This window comes from Loxodonta africana, chromosome 3 (genome assembly GCF_030014295.1).
Source record: "Loxodonta africana isolate mLoxAfr1 chromosome 3, mLoxAfr1.hap2, whole genome shotgun sequence".
NCBI classification, from domain to species: Eukaryota; Metazoa; Chordata; class Mammalia; order Proboscidea; family Elephantidae; genus Loxodonta; species Loxodonta africana.
The window spans coordinates 65,113,987-65,130,069 of record NC_087344.1 but is presented as its reverse complement, the minus strand read 5'-3'; the positions used below and the strand labels follow the sequence as shown (position 1 = coordinate 65,130,069).

The 16,083-nt window shown below is 41.1% G+C and overlaps 2 non-coding genes across 2 annotated transcripts; both read left to right on the top strand.

Annotated features, from left to right (window-relative positions):
• The first annotated feature begins 349 nt into the window (after positions 1-349).
• TRNAC-GCA (transfer RNA cysteine (anticodon GCA)) lies at positions 350-421 on the top strand. The gene has a single exon. It is a non-coding gene; the product is annotated as a tRNA-Cys (tRNA).
• Positions 422-2,107: 1,686 nt separating this feature from the next.
• TRNAC-GCA (transfer RNA cysteine (anticodon GCA)) lies at positions 2,108-2,179 on the top strand. Its single transcript has one exon. It is a non-coding gene; the product is annotated as a tRNA-Cys (tRNA).
• The last annotated feature ends 13,904 nt before the right edge of the window (positions 2,180-16,083 follow it).

Genomic DNA, 16,083 nt, shown 5'->3' with positions numbered 1-16,083 from the left:
AAATTATTTAAACAGGTGGGGAATTTGGTGGAGAGATGGGAGAGAAAGTTGTCTTTGTCCCACACTGGAGATTATTATTAGAAAGTGATTTCAACTGAAAGTCTAGCTGTGAGAGTTCCAGTCCTTGTTCAGCAAGCAGCACCTCCTCTCTCGAGTGGAACCTTTGGAGACCTTCCAAGCTAATGCCAAGTTGTGGTGGTGTACATTTGGAAAAGTAGAATAGTTATGGCAATGAGGGGTTTCATTTACAGTTGAACAGGACTAGCAGCACTCTGCTGAGTCAGAATAAGCAAGCTAAGTGTGAGTGGAAGCATAAAGAAGTGCTAATTACATATTGCCATGAACTAAAGGGGGTGTAGCTCAGTGGTAGAGCATTTGACTGCAAATCAAAAGGTCTCTGGTTCAAATCCAGGTGCCCCCTTTGAAGGTCTCCTTTTCTCTTTAAGTCCAAGCTCACAATAACAAGTTTTCCATAGGCTGCATTCTAGTCCTCTTAAAGGAAGAGGCTTGTTGTTGTTATTAGGTGCCATTGTGCCAGTTCCAACTCATAATGACCCTATGTAAAACACAATGAAACACTGCCATGCTCCTTATTACCCTCGCAGTCTTTGTTATGTTTGAGTCCATTATTGCATTATTGCAGTCACTATATCAATCCATCTGCTTTGAGAGTCTTCCTCTTTTTCACTGACCCCCCTCTACTTTACGAAGCATGATGTTCTTCTCCACGGACTGGTCCCTCCTGATAATATGTTCAATGTATATGAGATGAAAGCTTTACATCCTGGCTTCTAAGGAGAATTCTGGCTGTTCTTCTTTCAAGACAGGTATGTTCATTCTTCTGGCAGTCCATGGTATATTCAATATTCAAAGAAGGAGGCTAGATGGGGTCTCTTAATCAACCTCTTTACTTTTTTCTTCTATTATTCGGGGTTCAGTCAGGCACTCAGAACTGTACTGAAAGCCAAGGACAAGGTCTAAACCACTCCCTGTACCCTCTTTGAAGGACTGTTTACTGGGAAAACACTAGTATCAATTGCTAAATCAGCCAGACTCCAATTGAGAGACAAAAACTTTACCAGATATTTTAATAGAGATAATTTAATGTAAGTATTGTTAACCAGGAATTAGAGAGTTGGAAGGGCAAAGGGAGAGAGTATGTATCATGGAGGTAATTGCTGCAGAAGCAGCTACCAACACAGGGCTGGGAACAAATAGAAGATGTTGAAAGTATTAATAAAGTTGAAGCTTTGGTGAGGATCCCGGTGGAGCAGGAACCCAGACCTCTAAGGAGATGTCAGTTTCCCTGAGGAGGTTGATGAGGCTGGTCTTGTGAGCAAAATGCTGCAAATTGGAGTCACTGTCACTACTGGGGTGAGCTATCACTGCTTGGTTTACACTGACAGGAATACTCACAGACAGGAAACAACAAGGGCTCTCTTCCTCATCATGCACTCCAGTGCCCCTCAAGTCCCCTGTTGGCAGGACCAATCAGGAAACCAACTGACAAAAAGAATTGTGGGGGGCAGAGTCCCAGAACCAGCATCACAAAGCAGAGCACAGAAGGATAAGTTTGGAAAGTAGAGGCCATAATTTCTTCAATCATTACTTTAGAACACTCATCTCAACCATGAGATAAAAAGGTTGAATATATATGTAGATGATGGAGAGAAGGTCAGTCTGTGCTCTAGAGTGTGGCTTTGTGGAAAGACCTACGATCCAGGATTCAGACATGTGAGTGGGTTCTACCTTTCATAAGTTGCACGCTTGGCCAGGCCATTGGTCATTTGGAGTCTCTGTTTTCTGTTGCACACCACAAAAAAACAAAACAACAAATAAAATCCAATGTAGATGTCACTATAGATCCTTCCAGCTGTCAGGTGAATGCTTCCCCAGGTTACTGTCCTCACCAAAGGATTGATGATGTGGAAGTGGCAGGGCTGAGGGAGAAGGGAACCTGTTTTTTCCTCTATGGTAGGAAGATGAGTTAGCAGAAAAGCAGGCTTGGTTACTCTAAGTAAACCCAAACTGAAGGAGCATCTGTGCCAGAGCCTGTGGGTGCGGCTGCACAGGGGAAGAGTGGTAATTGTCCCTTGCTAGCATACCAGGGGGTATAGCTCAGGGGTAGAGCATTTGACTGCAGATCAAGAGGTCCCCAGTTCAAATCTGGGTGCCCCCTAGATTTTTAGTCAATAAACTGGTAAAGGAGTTCCATTCTTTCCCCTTGCTGAGTCTTCTCGCAAAGGGTAAGGAGCCAGAGGACTCTCTGAGCAGAACAAGTCAACCTCAAGTGATGTGTTCATCACAGCCTTTACTCCTCGGCCTTCCCACCCTCCAGTCATTGGTCTCCATGCTCTACAAGGTGAACTTTGAGCTTCTGGCTTAGCATGAGGACTCTGTCCTTAGAAGGCAGTCAGAGAGAAATCTGAGATCACTTTCAAGGGAGCGGTAGTTCAACTGCTGGCTGACTTATCAACAGTGGCAAGAGAAGCCAGAAGATACTTCAATAACACATTCAATATGTTGAAAAATATAACAGCCAACTTAGAATTGTATTCCCAGCAAAACTATTCTTCATGAAAGACAAAAAGCTTACAGAATTTACCACCAACAGACTCTCACTAGAGAAAATTCTGAAATATATACTTTAGGAAAAAAATAAAATGATCCTAGATGGGAGATCTGAGATACCAAAAGAAATGTTGAACAAATACATTGGCATATATACAGCAATTCTAAATACTATAACACAATATTAATGACTAACGTAAATTTTTTAAAGATAGAACAAAAATACTGATCAAAAATAACATGGAAGAGGCATTAAAGTGTCATAAGGTCTTTGCATAATTCGGGAAAGGAATATAGATATTGATTACCCATAGGCTGTTGAAATTTGCGTGTAAAAATTTCTAGTATATCATTTTAAAACTCGTGGTTTTGCCAAGGGAAAGGGGGTAATAGAATGGAGGATGTGGGCTAGTAGATAAACAAATGAAAGGAAATGAGAAAAATTCCAGCTAATTCAAAAGAAGGCAAGAGACAAAAAAATCAAATAAATATGAGAGAAATGGAATGTAAGACCATGGGTCAGGGATCAGGAGTCAGGCTGGAGACTTCTATTGACTTACAAATCTTCAAGGGGTGACAACACAAATAAGCAGGTCAGAAGGCAGGTCACTGGGTTACAGGCTGAGGAAGCTGACATATCCCAAGATTGACAGAAAATACAACAGGCAGCTAGCTTAAGTCCCAATAACTGGAGGTCAGATGATGATGAGCTGGATGCAGTGTCCAGAGCAAGAAAGCGAGCTTTGCCAAAACATCTCTGTATGTATTAGATGTAGGCCAAACCCAAAGGAAGCTCCCCTTACATCTGATTGGTTGATCACTTCAGATCACATCATGGAGGATGGCTACATTATTATATATCTGCCAAATTACATCATTACATAACTGCCAAACTACATCTTTACTTAACTGACAGACTGCATCATTGCATAACTGCCAAAGCTCTGAGAATCATGGCACAGCCAAAGTGACACACAATCTTAACCTTCACAGCCCACCCCTTGTCAACTTGGCTCCTGTATGCATCTCTTAAACCATACACAATATCTAAATAAAGACAATTACAAAGTCATACTTGTGCCTAACATGATACAATGAACATGCATGCACCAAAAACACACTAGCCCCATTTACATCTTACATTTTATAAGTGAAGAAAACAAAAAATATTTGAGGCACATATACAGGGAAGAAATACTCATAACAATTACAGTCCTCGTTTCTGTAATTGGTCATGAGGTTGTAACTGGTAGTTAGAACTACCTTCTTCCACCACCAATTCTGTATTCTCTTTACACTCATTAAGCACTTCAGCTGGTCATGGTTGTTTGCCTAGTGGGGTGACTTAAACCTCCATCCCTGAAGGGTCCAGGCCATTAGTAGTCATGTCAGAATCAGGTTGCTGTACTTTTTCATTGATTTTAATCACAGGGCATGGTAGTACTAAGGAATGTCCTAAAAGATTCCCTGTACTCTTTTTTACCTCCATTATGCAACATCAATCTGATTTCCCTTTGGTAGTCAAGGTCAATCACACGAGCCAGTATGGTAACTCCTTTCTTTGCTGTTGATCCAGAGGCATGAGGAGCCCAAAGTGACCAGGTGGTATTCTTAACTTCCAGTTCAATGAAAACCGTGTTATGTCTCCAGATGGGAGCATTCCTCCCTTTGGAACTAAGACCTCTAGACCCACAAAGCATAGGGTTGCAGGGACAGGTAGCAAAAATTTTGTGCGTGGATCACTAGGGGTAATAGTGAGTGGGGACACTCCCATCTCCATCCCTTGATTCTTGGAACTTGGAATCCTAGTGTCATGGATTGAATTGTGTCCCCCAAAATTGCATGTCAACTTGGCTAGGCCATGATTCCCAGTATTGTATGACTGTCCACCATTTTTTCATCTGATGTGATTTTCCTATGTGTTGTAAGCCCTACTTCTGTGATGTTAATGAGACAGATTAGAGGCAGTTATGTTAATGAGGCAGGATTCAATCTACAAGATTAGGTTGCATCTTAAATCAATCTCTTTTGAGGTATAAAAAAGAGAAGTAAGAAGAGAGACAGGGACCTCATACCACCAAAAAGCAACACCCAGAGCAGAGTGTGTCCTTTGTACCTGGGGTCCCCGAGCCTGAGCTGCTCCTATGACAGGAGATTACTGACAAGGACCTTTCTTCAGAGCCAACAGAGACAGAGAAAGCCTTACCCTGGAGCGTACACCCTGCATTCGGACTTCTAGCCCACTAGACTGTGAGAGAATAAACTTCTGTTTGTTGAAGCCATCCACTTATGGTATTTCTGCTATAGCAGCACTATAAAACTAAGACACCTGACTATGGGAGAAATAGCACCATATATTGGATGACAGTTTAGAGTGTATACAGCCTCCTGGAGGTCATTGCCCCAACCCTGCAAAGTATTGCCACCTAGCTGGTGCTGTAATTTTGTCTTTTAAAGGCCATTCCATCATTCTATCAAGCCAGCTGCTTCAGGATGATAGGGAACATGACAAGACCAGTAAATTCCATTAGAATGGCCCCATTGCCATACTTCATTTGATGTGAAGTGAGCCCCTTGACCTGAGGCAATACTGTATGGGACACCATGACAGTGGATAAGGCATTCTGTGATACCATGGATGGTAGTTTTGACAGAAGAATTGCATGCCGGGAAGCCAAATCCATATCCAGAGTATGTATCCCAGTAAGAATGAAACACTGCCCTTTTCCTGATGGAAGCAATCCAATGTAATCAACATGCCACCAGGTTGCTGGTTGACTACCATGAGAACTGGTGCCATTTCATGGACTCAGTGTGGGTCTCTGCTGCTGGCAGTTCGAGGACTCAACTGTGACTGTAGCCAAGTCAGCCTTGGTGAGTTGAAGTCTATGTTGCTGAGCCCATGAGTAATTGCCGTCCCTGCCACTATGAACACTTTGTCCATGAGCCCTTTGGGCAATGATAGGAGTAGCTGGGGAAAGACAATGACTGGTTTTCATAGAATGTGTCATCCTATCCACTTGATTGTTGGGAACTGCAGTGGGGGGGTGGGAGGATGGGTCACAGGGAGGGAGTCCTTCTGGGGCCTCATTAAGGAGAGGTCCCTTGTCCCCATTTGAGGGCCCCATCTCAGCCACTCCAGCTGGCCTGTTGTACCAAGGCAGCTTTTCTGTGAGTCAGGGGCTCTGCCTGCCCACCACCACCACAACAGGCAAGACCCGGTGGCCTTGGGTATGGGAATCAGGGGGAAAGGAAGAGTGTAGAGGGTGGCAGAGAAATGCAAAAACAACAGAGCTTGGCAGGTTGAATCAGACATATTAGGCAAGTAAGGGAATTGGTATCCTGAACAATTCTTGTTCCAGGTGAACTCCTGCCTGATTCAAGGGGAAAGTAGGCAAGGCCACTGACGTTTCTGGGCCTCAGTGCCCTGGGTGGAAGAACAAGGAAGAGACTGTGGTCATGCTAAGTTATCAGATGCAATAGACTTCACAGCTAGCCTAACATTGCAGTACTCAGAAGTGAAGCTCTGAGGAAGAGGGACTTTAGAAAGGTAGGTAGGTGTGTAATGTGATGAATGTTCACAGTGAACCAGTGAATAAGGAGTGAGCCATGGCAGGGAGGAGCCAGACTGCAGGGGGCAGGTGCCACTTCTAGGTTCAGTCGTGGCCAAAGAGGTAGAACCAGAACGAATCTGAATTTTACAAATTTGGGTGTTCCAGAACAATAACCAGAACAGAAGTAGCCATGGAGGAAAGGACTGCATGGTGGCAGTTACAAAGGTATTATTACATACTACTCACATCACAGGGGGTGTAGCTCAAGGGCAGAGCATTTGACTGCAGATCAAGAGGTCCCCAGTTCAAATCTCACGTGCCTCCTGCCAAATCACGTTATAGATTCTTATGCCACATATTTGTGCTCTTCCCCTTGCCCTAAAATGTCCTCCAGGGCTGAAATGAGTCCCCTTTATGCTCTTATGCAGAACTTTCCTGGTGTGGGCAGTGAGTCTGGCCTGACACTGGCTTCAGACTAGAGCTTCAAACTGGTTATTCCTAGCTCAGTCATGGCAGAGATGGTGACGCTGGAACAGACCTGAATTTGTAAAAATTAGGTGACCCAGAACAGCAACCAGAATGGTATAAATTATGGATTGAAGCCCCTCTAGAAACTGATTCTCCCTCTTAGAAAACAAGGGCAGCATATGAGTTGCATGGCAACCAACTCTTGCCCATAAAATTCTGCTCAGAGTCACAACCAGCAACGCCTGGCTCAAAGAAGGTGATCAATCGTATCTCTTTGAATGTGAGTCGCCCTCTTCAGTGCTGGCAATAATCCAATCTCACATATCAGGCTCCTGAAAGTGTTCACTACGCTTTCCCAAGTCTCCAATTCTATGGCTTCCATCTGTAATTTTTCCTGTTCTGGTTATTGTTCTGGAACACCCAAATTTGTAAAATTCAGATTCGTTCTGGTTCTACCTCTTTGGCCATGACTGAACCAGTTGTAACTAGTTTGAAGCACTACTTCAGACAGACCATGACCAGGGCTTAAATCCTGATTCTGCCTACCTGCCTTGTACTTGTTAGCAAGTCACTAAGCCTCAGTTTCCTCAGAACCAGGGTCCTCACCGGGCTGAAAGGAGGAGACCACATGACAGCAAACCAAGTTATATCACATTTACATTATACTATTTCTCTGCATTTCTCATAAGCAGGGATATCAGCAATCCTGGTCCTCAAACTGCCCATGTCCAGCTATGGTCTGCTTCTGCTTGCCTTAGGTACTTGCCTTGGGTGCTTCTGTTTCTGCTTATAGCCAGATGTCAGCATGTCCACAAAAAGCCTAACACAGAAATGTGTAGAACTTGCAACAGCTCCTTTCAGAGAGGCCACTACTTCTTGCAGATGACAGGTCTGCCCTCTCACTTGTCAAATGCAAACTCCTAAGGGAATCAAGTGCTCCCATCCAGATCCTACCACCCCTGTGGTGATTTCCCATTCAGAGACTCCTACATCCTCTCCATATTCTGTATAGCCCAACCCAGACCAATAGAATCAAAGGTCATCCTTAATCCTCAAGAGGGAGGGGAGGGGAAAGGAGAGGGTCCCAGAGACTTTTCTTCCAGGAGTGTCTTCTTTCCATGTACATTCATAAATGCAAATAGGTGTGTTTGGGCAGGATGCTCCAACTTCAACAGAAGCTACATTCCAAAGTAAATGCAAATTGCTTAGGGCAATGACAGGTACATATTCAAGTGCAAAACAATAAAACCTCCCCTCTTCCCTGTCCCTTACTTTCAGACTCCAATTCCATCTGCAGCTCTTGTCCATTTCAAATTCTAACCTCCAGTCATACTAACTTTTTTTGCCTTTTGTGAAGGAAAAACTCATTTAGTGGAATAATAAAAATAACAACCACAAGACTAGCTACCTAGGCTTTTGAACTGTAATGCTCTGTATTTTATCTTCCTCTTGCCCACACCATCTCACTCTTTAATTCAAAATTTCACAAAATTCTATGAATTTTTCTTCAAAAATTGTTTTTTCAAACTGTCCTTCCTCTCCATCCCACTACCCCTCCTTCATGCTCCCTTGCCTGAATCCTTACAACTCCAGAGTCACTCCCTGTACTTCTTCCCACTAGACTCCTCTGTCCAGTGTGATCACCATCAGAGGTTCCTGAAAAACCAAAGCAGAGAAATTCAGCTTCCTAAATAAAACTCTGTGTGGCTCCCCAATGTTTATAAGATGAAAAGCAAAGTCCTTCCTGAAGAACTCAAGGCCCTTGCAATGGAGGTTTTGATCTGTTGTTATTTTTACCACAATAAAACTAAAATTGAAATATTTTTTAAATAAAATAGCTTTTATAAATCTTATAATACATTATTATATCAAATATAAAAATATTTGAGGAAACAAAGAATTAAAGCTTTAAAATATGATGAAAACTAGAAAGCCACAAACAGATGCAGAGCTGGAAGTGCTCACTCATCTATGTCAAAAAATTTGGAAGACAGCTACCTGGCCAACCAACTGGAAGAGGTCGGTATATATGTCTATTCCAAAGAAAGGTAACCCAACCAATTGCAGAAATTATCTAACAATATCATTAATATCACATGTAACTAAAACTTTGCTGAAGATCATTCAAAAGGGGCTGCTGCAGTATATCTACAGGGAACTACCAGAAATTCAAGCCAAAATCAGAAGAGAACAGGAAACTAGGGATATCATTGCTGATGTCAGATGGATCATGGCTGAAAGCAGAGAATATCAGAAAGATGTTTTCCTTTGTTTTATAGACGATGCAAAAACATTCCACTGTGTGGATCACAAAAAATTATGGACAACATTTCAAAGAGTGGAAATTCCAGATTACTTAATTGTGTTTATGAGGAACCTGTACATAGATCAAGAGGCATTCATTCAAACAGAACAAGGGAATACTGTATGGTTCAAAGTCAGGAAAAAGGTGCATCAGGGTTGTATCCTTTCACCATACTTATTCAATCTGTATGCTGAGCAAATAATCCCAGAAGCTGGACTATATGAAGAAAAACAGGGCATCAGAATTGGGAAAGGCTCATTAACAATCTGCTTTATTCAGATGACACAACCTTGCTTGCTCAGAGTGGAGAGGACTTGAAGCACTTACTGATAGAGATCAAAGACCACAGCCTTCAGTATGAGTTACACCTCAACATAAAGAAAACAAGAATCCTCACAACTGGACCAACAAACAACATCATGATAAATGGAGAAAAGATTGAAGTTGTCAAGGATTTCATTTTACTTGGATTCACCATCAACATCCATGAAAGCAGCAGCTAAGAAATCAAAATACACATGCATTGGGCAAATCTGCTGCAAAATCTCTCTTTAAAGTGTTGAAAAGCAAAGATGTCACCTTGAAGACTAAGGTGTGCCTGACCCAAGCGATGGTGTTCATATGCATGCAAAAGCTGGACGATGAATAAGGAAGGCTGAAGAAGAATTGACATCATCGAATTGTGGTGTTGGCAAAGAATATTGAATATACCATGGATTGCCAAAAGAAAGAACAAATCTGCCTTGGAAGTACAACCAGAATGCTTCTTAGAAGCAAGGATGGTGAGACTACATGTCACATACTTTGGACATGTTATCAGGAGGGATCAGTTCCTGGGAAAGGGCATCATGCTTAGTAAAGTAAAAGGTCAGCAAAAAAGAGGAAGACCCTCAATAGATGAACTGACACAGTGGCTGCAAGAACGTGCTCAAGCATAAGAAGTATCATGAGGATAGAGCAGGTCCAAGTAGTGTTTCATTCTGTTGTACCTTGGGTTACTATAAGTTGGAAAAGCTGTGATGGCACCAAACAATAGAAAGTCACCGATCAAGAAGCTCAACAAAACTCAAGGAGAAGAATCATAAAGAAAATAACAGCAGACTTCCTACAAACATGGTGCCATAGACATAAAAACCACGCAGTCCCTTCACAGCAAAGACCAGAAAACAGAGACAAATGTCTTTCCTGAAACCCAAAGTGTCAAATGAAGAGATAAAGAAAGCCAAACACCAAATGGAATAAGAAGCTGACAGAGGACAGAGAGCCAGGAGAGATATGTGTGGAGGTTCCTTATTGACTGATGCAGCACGGATTCACCATCTTAGACTCCTGTAGGAGATTGGCTTACAGGGAGCACAGGAAAGTAGCTTCATGGAGCTTCCATCAGGAGACAGAGCGCCCAGTAACCAGCTACACATATTTTCCAACCCCCATCCTCTCCCCACTGCTCTACCTCCAAACTTCCTAGCTGGGTGCAGTGGCTTGGCCCGCAGGGAAGTGCAGCGTCCATGCCACTTGGATTCTCCTCACTCACATCGCAAATTCGCGGAGAGAGAGTACTGGAAAGCAGCTTAACGAAGTTCCCAGCAGGAAACAAAGCATCTAGTAACAAGCGATATGTGCTTTCCTAACCCCTACTCATCTTCCTCTCCCCTTTCGCCCTCCTCTGATTCCTGCCTGCTGCAGTCTGTAGGCCAGGAGGCAACTGCTTCCACCCTGGGCTGCTTGTATTTGCCCCACCCACACTGGCTGGGTACCTGAGCTGGAATTGCTTCTTACCACCTCTTTTGGTTTCTTCCATGCCTCCCACCACCTCCCCCTCCTTTCTCTGGAACACCTGCCTCCATGTGCCATCTTAGCTTCTTCTTGAAAGGCTGTGAAGCTCCACTTGACAGGGGAACCACTCCCCCAACCCATGACACCACTCTTGAGATTCCTGAGTCTTTCTTTGTTGTTGTTGTTGCTTGTTTTGTTTTGCTTCATTCTGTTTTGTTTTGTTTGTTCTCTTTTTGCACTTGGGAGCCCCTTCCAGCCAGGCTGCACTGGAGACCTACTCAACCTATCTGTTCAGCCACCTAGATGTGATCTCTGGGGGCATTTCTCTTTCTCTCTCTCTTTCTCTTTCTCTCTCTCTCTCTTTCTCTCTCTCTTTCGTTCTTTCTCTCTCTTTCTTTTTTTTCTCTTTCTCTCTCTCTCCTCTCTCTCTCTTTCTCTTCTCTCTCTCTTTCTTTCTTTTTGCCTTCCTTCCTTTCTTCTCTCTTTTTCCCTTTCTATCTTTCTTCATTTCTCAGTTCTTGTCTGTCTATACTTGCCTTCTTTTCCTGTCTCCTGAATACCTGGTGCTGTGTGACATCTCCACCCCCTCTAGCCAGGCCATACTGCACAGCCTGGGAGACACTCCCGGTCTTCATGGACACACTGGTGGGAACCCTGGAGGCCTTTTTCTTTTCCAAATTTTTATCTAGTTTTTTTTTTCTTTTCCCCATTTTCCTTTTTGCTTTTCTCCATTTCCCGGTCTCTCATCTCTCCAGTCCAACAGCAAGTTCCCTTTGCACTCCTTTTTATTTTGTTTTTGGCTCCTGTTTCTCCTCTTCCCCATACCTATATTAGCTCCATACATCACAACCTCCCCCCTCTTTCCTGCCTACCTGCACTGTGTGCTGAACACCATACCTCCAAGCAGTGCAGGCATGGCCTACTGGAAGTTGCCCAACACTGATTCCTGGTCAACCCAGTAAGCCCTAGTAGGGGCCAAAAGCAACCTATCCAAGCCCCTCCCCTTCATCTGGACCTGCTCTGTTGCACCATAGCTGAGTGAATGGCCCCACCCATTGGACAAGGAGGTGAGAAGTATCCTGACTACAGACGAGCAAACAACAAAGAACGCACAGACCGCCTGCTCAGATATAATGAAATAAAACAAAACAAAAAAACAGGATGAAACAAACAAATTACCATCAAGAAATGAAGACAATAACTACTGAATGTGCCAAAGACAGCAGACAATAGCAAAACATTAAAAAAAGGACAGGATGATTCCAGTAGGCACCCAAAATAAAACACCAGATAGTTTTCCAGTAGAAGAAAAGACATTAGAACTATCTGACAGAGAATTCAAATCTCTAATATTCAGAGCTTTCCAAGAGTTGAAGCAAAAAGGAGACAAAAGAGAGACAAATTTATGGAAAAGGCAGACAAATTCATGGAAAATACAGACAAAAAATGGAAGAATTCAGGAAAATAATACAGAGCAAAATGCCAAAATAAATTCAGAACTAGAAATCGTACAAAAACAATTAGAAATTCAAAAGACAGACAACAAGATTTCAGAAATGGACAGCATCATAGAAGAGCTGAGGAGCAAATTTGAAATGATGGAAGACAGGATCAGTGAAATTGAAGAAAAGCACTTGGATACAACACTGTTTGAGGAAAAATCAGAAAAAAGAACAAAGAAAAATGAGGAAACTGTGAGAATTACTTGGGTTAAAAACAAAAGAAAAAAGTTGCAAGTGATTAGAGTTCCAAAACAGGGAGACAACATGGAAAACACAGACAAGATCATTGAAGAATTGTTGACAGAAAACGTCACTAACATCATGAATGATGGAAAGCTGACCATCCAAGAAGCTCAAGCAACCCCATATAGTATACACCCCAAAAGAAAAACACCAAGGCATATCATAATCACACTCACTAAAACCAAACACAAATCAAAAATCCTTACAGTGGCTCAAGAAAAATGAAAAGTCACATGCAAAGGAGAAACAATAAGCCTAAACTCTGATTATTCTGCAGAAACCATACAGGCAAGAAGGCAACGGGATGACATATATAAAACCTTGAAAGAAAAAAATTGCCAACCACAAATTATATATCCTGCAAAACTTTCATCCAAATATGATGGTGAAATTAGGACATTTCCAGATAAACAGAAATTAAGGAAATATGTAAAAACTAAATGAAAGCTAAAAGAATTATTAAAGGGAGTCCTTCCACTTAGAACAAACAACATCAGACCACAGCCTGAATCTAGGATGCAAGATTGTACCAGCCAGATACCAACATAGGAAATGAACTCTCAAGGACTATCCAAAACCAAAAAAATTACAACAGGGAACCAGAAAGTTTAATCTGTAAATAAGAACAGTGTCAGAATAATAAAAGAGAGAATAAATGCTGTAGGTATAGAACTTTCTAATGGACAGGGAGGCAAGGCAATACCAAGTAATAATAGACTGGTTCAAACCTAGGAAGATAAGGGTAAACTTCAAGGAAACCACAAAGAAAGTTAACAAACCTACACATCAAAATAAAGAAGAAAAACATAAAGTCTCAATAAAAACAAAAGAAATCCACAAACAAAAGGAACTCAGCACAGGACAGTAAAAGGAAGAAAGAAAATGTTAGCACCACACACACACACACAAAAAGCACTACAAAATGACAACAATAAACTCACACCTATCAATAATTACACTGAACATAAATGGCCTAAATACACCCATAAAGAGACACAGAGTGACAGAATAGATTAAAAAAAAAAAAACAAGATCCATCAATATGTCGTCTGCAAGAGACACACCCGAGAAACAAAGACATAAATTTATTAAAAATCAAAGGATGGAAAAAATATATCAAGCAAATAACTACCAAAAAAGAGCAGGAGTTAGCAATACTAATCTCAGATAAGATAAACTTTAAAGCAAAATCCACCATAAAAGACAAAGAAGGACAGTATATAATGATTAAAGGGATGATCCATCATGAAGACTTAACCGTAATAAACATCTACACTTGCAATGACAGAGCTCTAAAATACATAAAATACATTTCAAGCTCTATCAGCACTGAAAACAGAAATTGACTATTTCACAGTAATAGTGGGAGACTTAACACACCACACTCTAAAGGATAGAACATCTAGAAAGAAACTGAACAAAGATACAGAGAGCTAAAGAGAACAATCAGCCAACTTGACCTCATAGACATGTATAGACCACTCCACCCAACAGCTGCAAAGTACACATTCTTTTCCAATGCATATGGAAAATTCTCCAGAATAGACCACATCTTAGGCCGAGAGCAACCCTCAACAAAATCCAAAACACTGAGGTAATACAAAGTATCTTCTCTGACCACAATGCCATCAAAGTAGAAATTAACAACAGAAAAAAAATCAATTACATGGAAACTGAATAGCACCCTGCTTAAAAGCCACTGGGTAATAGAAGAAATCTGAGGTGGAATCAAAAAATTCCTAGAATCAAATAAGGATGAAAACACATCATACCAAAATGTTTGGGACACAGCAAAGGCAGTCCTCAGAGATCAATTTAAAGCAATAGATGCACACATCAAAAAAGAACAAAGGGACAAAATCAAAACATTAGCTACACAACTTGAACAAATAGAAATGAACAGCAAAAGAAGCCCACAGCCACCAGAAGAAAGGAAATAATAAAGATCAGAGTAGAAATAAATGAAATAGAGAATAGAAAAACAACAGAAAGAATCAACAAAACCAAAAGTTGGTTCTTTGAAAGGATCAACAAAATCAACAAACCACTGGCCAAACTGAAAAAAGAAAAACAGGAAAGGGTGTAAATAATTCAAATAAGAAATGAAATGGGGGACATTACAACAGACCCAACTGAAATAAAAGGGATCATAACACAGTATTATGAAAAACTACACTCCAACAAATTTGAAAACCTAGAGGAAATGGACAAATTTCTAGACACACTACCTACCCAAACTAACACAAACTGATGTTGAAAATCTGAACAGACCCATAAAAAGATAAGAGATTGAAAGGATAATTAAAAAAAAAACTCCCAACAAAAAAGGCCCTGGACCAGATGGCCTTATCGGAGAATTCCACCAAACATTCACAGAAGAGCTTACAGCAGCACTACTCAAATTATTTCAGAACATAGAAAAGGAAGGTAATTCGTTCTATGAAGCCAGCATAACCCTGATACCAAAACCAGGCAAAGACACCACAAAAAAAAGAAAATCACAGACCAATATGTCTCATGAATACAGGTGCAAACATTCTCAACAAAATTCTAGCCAATAGAATTCAGCATCATACTAAAAGAAAAAAATACAGCACGACCAAGTAGGATTCATATCAGGTATGCAAGGATGGTTCAACATTAGAACATCAATCAATGTAATCCACCACATAAATAAAAAGAAAGAAAAGAATCACGTGATCATCTCAATTGATGCAGAAAAGGCATTCCACAAAGTCCAAAACCTTTTCCTGATAAAACCTCTCAATAAAATAGATACAGAAGGAACATTTCTCAACATAACAAAGGGCACCATGCCAAACCAACAACCAACGTCGTTCTTAATGGAGAGAGGCTGAAAACATCCCCCTGAGAACAGGAACAAGACAAGGATGCCCTTTATCACCACTCCTATTTAACATTGCGTTGGAAATCCTAGCTAAAGCAATAAGGCAAGAAACAGAAATAAAGGGTATCCAAATCGGTAATGAAGTAGTTAAACTCTCCCTATTTGCAGATGGTATGAAACTATATGTAGAAAACCCGAAAGACTCCAAGAGAAAACTACTGGAACTAATATGAAGATTCAGCAGACTAGCAGGATACAAGATAATCATACAAAGATAAGTAGGATTCCTATATACCAATAAAGAGAACAATGAAAAGGAAATCAGGAAAACAATACCATTTATAACTGTCCCTAAAAAAATAAAATACTTGGGAATAAATCTAACTAGGGATGTAAAAGACCTACACAAAGAAAACTACAAAACACTATTGCAAGAAACCAAAAGAGAGCTACATAAATGGAAAAACATACCATGCTCATGGATAGGTAGACTCAACATTGTGAAAATGACAATTCTACCCAAAGCGATTTACAAATACAATACAATATTGATCCAAATACCAACAACATTCCTTAAAGAGATGGAAAAACTTATCATTCACTTTATATGGAAAGGGAAGAAGCTCTGGATAAGTAAAGCACTATTGAGGAAGAAGAATAAAGTAGGAGGACCTGCATTACCTGACCTTAGAGCCTACTATACAGCTATGGTAGTCAAAACAGCCTGGTACGTCTGGGGTCTTAAATGCTAACAAGTGGCCATCTAAGATGCATCAACTGGTCTCAACCCACCTGGATCAGAGGAGAATGAAGAAC